Genomic DNA, 8713 nt, shown 5'->3' with positions numbered 1-8713 from the left:
GGGCAGCCAGGACGTGGGTTTAAAATGCAGAGCCCCGGGTTTCACCCCTGGCCAGCCTGTTCCGTGGAGCCCAGTTGCTAAAGCCCAGGATGTGTACGTCTAAGAAGCTGTGGGCTGAATCTGACGCGTAACAGATTGAGCTAACAGACACTCGGTACAGAAGGGGCAACTGAGGCCCGTGAGCTTGCCACACCCCACAGCGACGAAGGAGGCCCCGTTCACGGGGCTTTGGCTCCAAGGTCCCTCTCATGTATGTTCACGGACCGGGCAGGCCCGGTTGGCCCCAAAGGCTCCTCCCATTTTCCATCTGTGCCTCCGAGGCCTCCACGTGCACTGGGTGAGAGAGACTCAGCCTGACTCCCTGGCCCCCAGACTCAAGTCGTGAGCCCCGTGGCACACAGCTTCGTACAAGTAGTCATTTCCACGTTAAAACCAGTGGCTCAGAAACACAGTAACTGTCATAAAGCTCAGCATGAGCCCTGTCCGCTGAAAAATATCCTCAACCCTCCAGAATGTTTTAATGGAAATAACTTTCAAACAGAGGGAACTGGCAAGGCAGCCAAAACCCAGTTTCTTGAAAATGAATCATGTAGTTTGGCTTGAGTGAGGCCCCTGGTCTCTGCACAACCGATGCTTCTTTCTGTCCATTCAGAGTTTGTCAAGTCGGCTCTGGATTCATTTGAGTTCTGGAAAATTCATCAGCGTGACCCAGAGGAGGGCTCCGAACGTCCGCAGCTGGCCCTGCCCGCCCAGCGCGGCCCTGCCCTCCCTCCCGCAGCTGCTGTCCACGGCCAAGGAACCTTGCTCAGTTACTAGAGCTCGCGGTGGTCCGGGTCCACAGCCAGCCTCCTTCACACGACCTCATGCCCATTATGCTGTCAGATCGCTCCGGGCTCCCATTCAGCCATCAGAGGGCTGTGGAACATCGGCCTGGGCTGGCTCCAGGGCCGGGCAGTGACACAGAGCGCGGGGCCTGCCTCTGAGGCGCTCAGTCTGCGGCTCACTGCACTGCACCCCAAGGGGCTCCATCTGAGAGGCTGGAAAAAAAGTGGTGAGTGTCCACAGAAGGCTGAGACCAATTCTGGATGGAGAAAGAGGGAAGTGGGGGGAGGGCAGGAGGAAGAGAAGGAAGGAGGGAAGGAAGAGGGAAGAAGGGAATGAGGGAAGGGGAGGGAGGGGGAGGGGGAAGGAGGGAGGAGAAGGCAAAGGAAGGGGGAGGAGGGAGGAAGGGGGAGGAGAGAGGAAGGGGGAGGAGAGGGGGGGGGAGGAAGGGGGAGGAGAGGGGGGGGGAGGAAGAGAAGGGGCGGGGGGGGGGGGGCGGGGAGGAGGCTTTCCCAGGAAGAATCGCAGAATGAGTGACTGGAAAAGAAACCCTGAAGGACGAATGGGCCCTCCGATGGCAGGGCTGTCCAGGGTGCCGTGCGGGGCCTCAGCGTTGGGAGGACGGAGGGGCCGGGGCCGTAGGAAACAATGGCGGGCGTGGGGCCATTAACCACAAAAGGCCTTGTCTCGATGGTGTGATTTTTGTCCCCCATCTGGCATTAAAACGAACCAAAAGCACGAGCCAGCTTTCTTCCTCAGCCTGCTCCTCAGGGTCCAGCACAGGGCCCGGCGCTCAGGAGCCGGAGAGGGACCTCAAAAGGCTCGGGTCCGCCGGGCCGAAGCAGACCACCCGTGAGTGCAGCCCGCCAGCCCCCAGCCTGCGTGCCCCTGGCCCGGCGGGGCCCCCAGCGGGACCGGCCACCCACCCCACCCTCGATTTTCCTGCCCCGTCCAGCAGATGCAGGTCTGGCAGGACGACTCGCGCGCAGACCGGAATCACGTTTCTTTACAGCAGGTTCTCAGCCTCATGCTCTTGACATCTGGGGCCGGGTGATGGTCCGCCGTGGGCCGTCCTGCGCATCGCGGCTGTTGAGCGTTATTCCTGGCTCCACCCACTAGATGCCAGCCTCCCCCGCTGGCGGCAAAACACAGCATATCCAGACACTGTCACGTGTCCCCTGGGGGCCAAACTGCCTTCGGTTGAGAGCCACTGATGTCCCTGGATTGGGGACAAGTGCTCGGCTGGCCTTCCTGGCAGGTCACGTCCCTCCTCACGCCGTGCACACGGATGCGTGGTCACGTACCCAGGACTCCTTCCAGGGAGCATGACCGTTACTCCCGGTAGATGCTCACGGGCCCACGGTCCTTAAGAGTTCAGTCCCATGATCTAGAAGCATCAGGAACTTTTTCTGTTAAGGGTTGTGACACAGTAAATATTTTTGGCATCGCGGGCTGCGGGGTCTCTGGTGCAGCTACTCAGCTCTGTGGTTAGAGGGCGAGAACAGCCACAGATAATAATTAGTAATGCGTGTGGCTGTGTTCCACGGAAACTTTACACACAGACCCTGAAATGTGAATTTCGTGTCATTTTTATGTGTCATAAAACAGCCAGACTCCTTCTCCTTCTTTTAACCAACCAGCTAAAAATGGAAAACCACCCTCAGCCCGTGGGCCATACACAGGCAGCCGGTGGATTTGGCCCGCGGGCCACAGTTCGCTGACCCCAAGCACATCCTGTGGCAGCCTCGCCTGTGGGCTTGTCCAGTCACGGAGCCAGAGTGGCATTTCTGAGACAACTGTCCCAAAGCCCCGATCCTGCGACCGTGGCTTGTCCTTGGATCTTTTGCCCTGGTCGTGGGAGGGGGCCAGTCCCGTCAGCTACTGTCCCGGGGCGAACCTGAAGCTGGAGACAGAGTTCTCTTCCCGGGAGAGGGGGGGGGGGGGTGTCTGGAGGTGAGCCGAAAGGGATTGACATTGACAGGAAAAGGGCTGGATTAATCAGGGGCCTGGGTTAATCCCACTTGGTGAGAAAAGTCATCAAAAACGTGCAGGCGGCCGCTTATCAGAACCCGGGCCGAGGAGCGGGGGGCTCCTCGGCACATCTGGCTGGGGGGGGGGGGGGGTGCGGGGGGTGGAGGGTAACTTCAGCCTGGAGGCAAAGGCCCCCGCCAGGCCTGGTTCAACCGCTGTGCTGTCCTGCCCTAAAGCACCACGCTGATCCCGCGACACCCTCACCCCGAAAGGGTTCTCCCCTCTGGGGACAGGCCGCCCTATTTATAGCTCTGCCTGGGCCTTCTCAAGATGGCAATTTCACGCCCATCCATAAATCTCCCCTTCCAAACTGGTACTTGTAGGTCAGCAGAGAGGGTGCCGGGAGCCACAATGACTACACTCCCCACGTCGGGCTGCCAAAGTGGGGACGCAATTAGGATTCCGGGCAGGCAGCGGCCCAGGGCTTCTTCCGAGGGCAGGACACGTCGACAGCAGGCGAGGGTGGAGCCCCAGAGGTTGTGCGGGCCAGCGGCCTCCGAGACGAGGCCCGGGCAGCCCGAGCCAAAAGCCAGGACATTCGTGGACCTGGGATGCCCTGGCCGAGCCCCACCGCGCGTGCGCCGCCGGGCAAGGCGCAGGTTCTGCCCCCAGCATGCCTCACAGATGTACGCGAGGCACACAGCTCACCCAAGAACGCGTCTGCTGATCACCCACGCGGTCCCGGCGGCTGCTCCGGGTTCTGCACAGATAAGACACGACACAAGGCCTCTTGCAAAGGACGCCCCGTCAGTGAAAAGAGCCGAGTGTGTTCCCAAAACACCACCAACCGGGACGCGCGCCACACCGGAGAAGCCTGGGGGCGACGGCAACGCGGGTGAGGGGCTGGGACCGTCCCGGCAACCAGCGAGGGACCTTGGCACGCCAGTCAGCTGCTCTGGGCCGGCTTCCTCCAGGCCTTAAAAGGAGCGATCGGCCCGTAGGTGGTCTGGGGTCCCGACAGCAATGCCAGCCAACTGCCCCCACGCCAAAGCCCTTCTCAAGTCCGACCCTCCACATCAGAGAGGACTGTCCACAGGAAGCCGGTGGGCTTTGGTTCCAAAGCAATCTTGTTTTTTAATGCTGACTTATTTTGAGGCAGAGAGCACGAGCAGGGGAGGGGCAGACAGGGAGGGAAGGAGAGACTCTCAAGCAGGTTCCGAGCTGTCAGCACCGAGCCCCACGCGAGGCTCCGTCTCACAAAGCGAGATCGTGACCTGAGCGGAGATCGAGAGTCGGACGCGTAACCGACTGAGCCCCCCAGGCCCCCCTGGGCTTTGGCTTCAGGCGGCTGCGGGTTCAAATCCTGACTCCCACGTGTCGCACAGGATCTGTCTCCTTCGTGAGCCTGTGAGTGAGGAAGACCCCAGTGCCCCACAGATGTGTGCCCCCTGGGTGGTGCTCGATCATCTCCGGAGCTGGCACGGGGCGCCCCTCCTGGGCCAAGCCTCCTCCTGGGCCCCTCTGTCCCCCGGAAAGGATCAGATCCAGTCCTGGTCTCCACGAAGCAGTGCTTCTCGTAATCTGGCACATGTCGGGGACCGTTCCTGATGAGGGGGGGCGCCCCACGTGGACAGCCAGGCTCTCCAGAGGCCACGCTTCTCCGCCCCACACCAGAGGCGCATGCACGAGGCTGCCTGGCACGCCCCGGTGAACCGCATCCTGGGGAGGAGAGCCTAGATGTTTCCGTGTCCTGCCTGGGCCCCAAGAACGCTGTCCCCGTGTCCCCGTGTGTCCGTCCGGCCTTTGTGCTTACAGGAGGACCTCTCCCATCCTGACCCAGCCCGGTCTCCGAGGCGGCCGGCGGGCCCCTGAAGCTTACAGGGACTGCCACCCAGTCCGGGGGTTCCAAGGCTGCACGCCGCGCGGCCCCCACCCGCCAGGACGTCACAAGGGTCCGCCGTGGTAGAGGAGGCAAGGAACACCAGTGGGCGCCTGGCGGGGTCTGGGTGGTCCCCGGCCCCACCACTGACCGCAGGCCGATGGCCAGGTCCCACCAACACCTCCTCGGGTTGCAGGGCAAAGAGCAGCACTGCCCGGGGCGGGGGGTGCTAAACAGTGACCCACAGCAAGGCCGGACACCCCCCTCATCATTGCAGGGGCGCAGGTGGGGCCGGGCCCAGAGCAGAAGGGCCGCCCGCATGCCATGCGCCCCGCCAGGACCCCGGCCTCCGCTGCCACACATCCTTCACGGGGTTCTTTCTCCCGCCCTTCTTTTGGAAGCTGGACCATCCTTCCAGGACCCAGAGCCGTCCCCAAAGCCTGTGTGCCCCTCTTCCCTCTGGAAAGGAGCCAAGGCCAGGCGGGTGTCTTGAGCTGCCCGGATCGGCCCACGCTGCCCTCTGAGCAAGTGCATGGGGAGCCCGGTCCCTGCACGGGAGCCACGTGGCCTCCACGTCTACCCCGGTCCCCAGGCGGTCGAGGCACGCGAGGCAGGCGAGGCACGTCCCAGGGTTCCGAGGAAGGGAAGTGAACGGGCCTCGGGACAAACAAATGTCGGTGAACTTGAGGAAATGGAAAACATCGAATCCCTTCTCTGGCAGGGGAAGCCAGAGAAGGACCGAGCGGAGCCAAGGAGGGTTCCGGCCGGCCCGGCGGCTCCGAGCAGCTGGCCTAAGCATCAGGGGCGGGAGCCAGCGCATGTGCAGGCCTGCAGGACTCGCATGAACGCCCGGTCCCAGGTTGGAAGGCGGAGTGCTGCAGGGGTGAAGGAGAGACGGCTCGCGCAGGCGGCCCAGCAGCTCGGCCCCTCCCAGGCCCCCCGTGGGGCATCGCCTGTGGCCACAGGGGCAGGGGGAGGAGGGTCTGCTCCCTTCTGCGTCTCCTGAGCTGCAACGTCTCGGGCACAGGAGACGACCGGCAGGCCCCGGACGGGCGCCGGAACTCGGCAGGCAGTGAAGCCGGCGGAAGGAAGGGGCTGCAGGTCGATTCGGCAGCCGGGGCTCCTCCAAGGCCCGGGCTCTCTCCCCGTCTCCGTGCTCGGCCCCAGGCACCCCCCGGCAGCCCACCTTACACACCGGTGTCTGGAGGCAGAAGAAGGCTAGATCTTTCCGGGGGCTGTTTTAAGAGCTGAGGCTCTTTCCCAGGATTCCCCTCTTGGCCCCTCCCGCCCCGGTTACGGGGAACAGGAGCAGAATCCCCGTGACTGGCTGGGGCGGGGACAGGGCCACGTACGGGATGACGGTCAGGCACCTCCCAAGACCTGCCTGCTTGGGGGCCAGCTCTCTGGGCCATGCCCACGCGGCCTTGTCACGCCTCACGTTTAAGCTGTGTGCCTCCTACCTGCCAGCTCGGGCTTCCCTGTCCAGGCAGAAGCGTGGGATGCCACGGATGTCTCTCAGGGCCAAGGGCGGGCAGCCTGGAGCTCTCCCTGCGGTGACCCTTGGACCCAGGGGAGCAGAGCCGGTGGACAGATCCTCCCCTCTCTCCCCTGGAGTGAGCAGGCGTGAGGCTCCCCAAAGCCCGCCCCTCCTGTCTGCTCCTCGGGGCTGCAGCCCCAAATCGAGCTGGCACACGCGGGCACCTGTCTCTGGTTAGGACAGCCGCCTTCCCTGAGCACAGCAATGGCGCGAGCCGCCCCGCAAGCCAGTCAACAAGAAAGAGACGCGCTGGAGTAACAGTATCTGCCAACGACGTGTAGCCCAATTAGTGGGAAACCCAAGGAACGGGGAGAGATGGGGGGAGGGGGGCTTGTCTGAGTAACGCCTTCACAGAAACAAAAGCTCTGGGCCCAGACAGCTTTATGAGAGATCTCTCAAACACTCTGGGTTCTTCGTGGAATGCTATCGTACGAGATCTCTTTGTTCCCAGGCTGCGGCCATGGCTCCAAGCCACAGGGGAGCAAAGCCTTTCAATTCACTTCGTGGAACTGCATCGCCCTCCCGCCGAAATCAAACAAATGGGGAGTTGAACCTAGCGTATGAGTGCTTCCACGGGCCGAACACTGCCTGGGGCATTTTGTTCGTTGGACGGCATGGGTAAAATCATTGCCACCCACTTTACACAAGGGAAACTGAGGCACTGCTAGCCCGAGTCCGGAGCAGAGTCCAAATCTGGAGGGCACGCGAAAGAACTCGTGGCTTTAATGTCTGCAGAGCCCTGACTCACAACGAACGGCTTCACTTACGGGTTTAGGAGGGAAAATCCCCCCCAAAAAGCACAGGAGATCAAACGGGTACCATGCTAGATGATTCATACACCGGGACCAGGTAGGGATGTCAGGAGATTGTTCCTAACTTTGTAAATTTAAAAAAAGGTTTTCCAGGGGCGCCTGGGTGGCTCAGTCAGGTGAGCACCTGACTCCTGATTTTGGCTCAGGTCATGATCCCCGGGTCACAGGGTCGAGCCCTGCATCGGGCTTCTCACTGAGCATGGAGCCTGCTTAAGATTCTCTCTCTCTCCCTCTCCCCCTACGTCTCTCCCTGGCTCGGCCTCTCTCTCTCTCTCAAAACAAAATAAAATAAATACATAAATACAGGTTTTTATTACACATTGGATCGATGAGAAATTACACTTGTTAAGAAATTATCACCTATAACAGAAAAGTACAGCCAAGACCTGCACCCCAACCCCCAGGGGAAGATACAGGACGTCGCCCTATGTGCCCTCCCCAGGCCCCTCCCCTGTCCCTCGGAGGGAACTCGCTCCCGAGTCTTACCCTACCATTCCCACGGCCCTGTGCAGCTTCGCCTCACGTTCTTACGTGCCGACACGCTCTTGAAATCGATGAGTGGCCTCTTGCCGGGCGTTTCCCTTCCTCCTGCACTTTTGGCCACGATGCACCCATTTCTTTCATTTCTGCGATTCACCTATTTAGTCGCAGGCAGCTTTGGGCCGTTCACCCTCACTCTCGTAGGACGCTCCTTTACGTGAACGTAATACGGTTTCTGTGCCCGTTCCGCTGTTGGCGGACGTCTGGACGATTTCTCACAACGCACCTCTGTAAACGGTTCCTCTGTGAGGGCTCAGGGTGTGCGTCCTGAAGCCCTGTCCTCTGGGGGATTTTCTGGGTCACCGGGCACGTACCCACTCAACGTGACATCGTGTGCTTGGTCGTGCGCCACGGCAGGTGAACCAGTTTATGCGCCAAGGAGCAATCGTGAGAATGCTGTTTGACATCCTTGCCAAGCTTGATATTTTTATAACTTTTGATTTTTACCCCTATGGTGGGTGTGAAAGCATATACCATTGGCGGGAGGATTGAGTCTGCACTCCTCCGTTACTAACGGCATTCAATGCCGTTTTATGTCTATTGACCGTTCAAGTTTCTTGTTTAGGAAAGTGCCTGTGTCGAGTCTTTTGGACCTTCTTCTGTATATGCTGTCCTTTTATTGATTCAGAGCGACTCTTTTTCAATTCCGGGCACTAATACTGTTTCTGGTTAGATGGGTCACAAATCATTCCTCAGGTGGAGGCGCTGTCTTCTGTCTGCGTCCTGTCTAGTGAACGGAAGTTATGGATTCGTCGCAGGCGGTGACTGTCAGCTTTCCCTTTACTGTATTGGCCGCTGCCATATGGTCTCTGAGGCCCTTCCCCATCCTGAAGTGACCCATTTACTGTCCTCTACGATCTTCTAAGACTTGTCCCATTTTGCCTTTCCATTAAGAGCTGAAATAAACCTGTAATTAATTTTTCTGAATAGTGTGAGGTGGTTTTGTCCGGTTTGTGCCCTTTATTTACTTTGGTCTGGGCGACCGACCACCCTTGAATAACTCACTTAAAAGTCTGTTCTCTCCTCTCGATCTACAGAGCCGTGTTCTCCACAAATCAAGCCTCCAAACCCTGACAAGTCTGTTTGTGACAACTCCATTTGGTTCCATCGGTCATTTTGTTTCTTTTTGCAACACTGTAAGACTTAATTCCT

General features: G+C 59.9%; 1 long non-coding RNA gene across 1 annotated transcript; it reads left to right on the top strand.

Annotated features, from left to right (window-relative positions):
• The first annotated feature begins 7018 nt into the window (after window positions 1–7018).
• LOC131491119 (uncharacterized) lies at window positions 7019–8493 on the top strand. Its single transcript, XR_009251315.1, has 2 exons — window positions 7019–7894; window positions 8376–8493. It is a non-coding gene; the product is annotated as an uncharacterized LOC131491119 (long non-coding RNA).
• The last annotated feature ends 220 nt before the right edge of the window (window positions 8494–8713 follow it).

The sequence above is a fragment of the Neofelis nebulosa genome, chromosome 12 (assembly GCF_028018385.1).
Source record: "Neofelis nebulosa isolate mNeoNeb1 chromosome 12, mNeoNeb1.pri, whole genome shotgun sequence".
Taxonomy (NCBI): Eukaryota; Metazoa; Chordata; class Mammalia; order Carnivora; family Felidae; genus Neofelis; species Neofelis nebulosa.
Note: the sequence above shows the minus strand (reverse complement) of the source record. Positions and strands in the feature narration are given on the sequence as shown.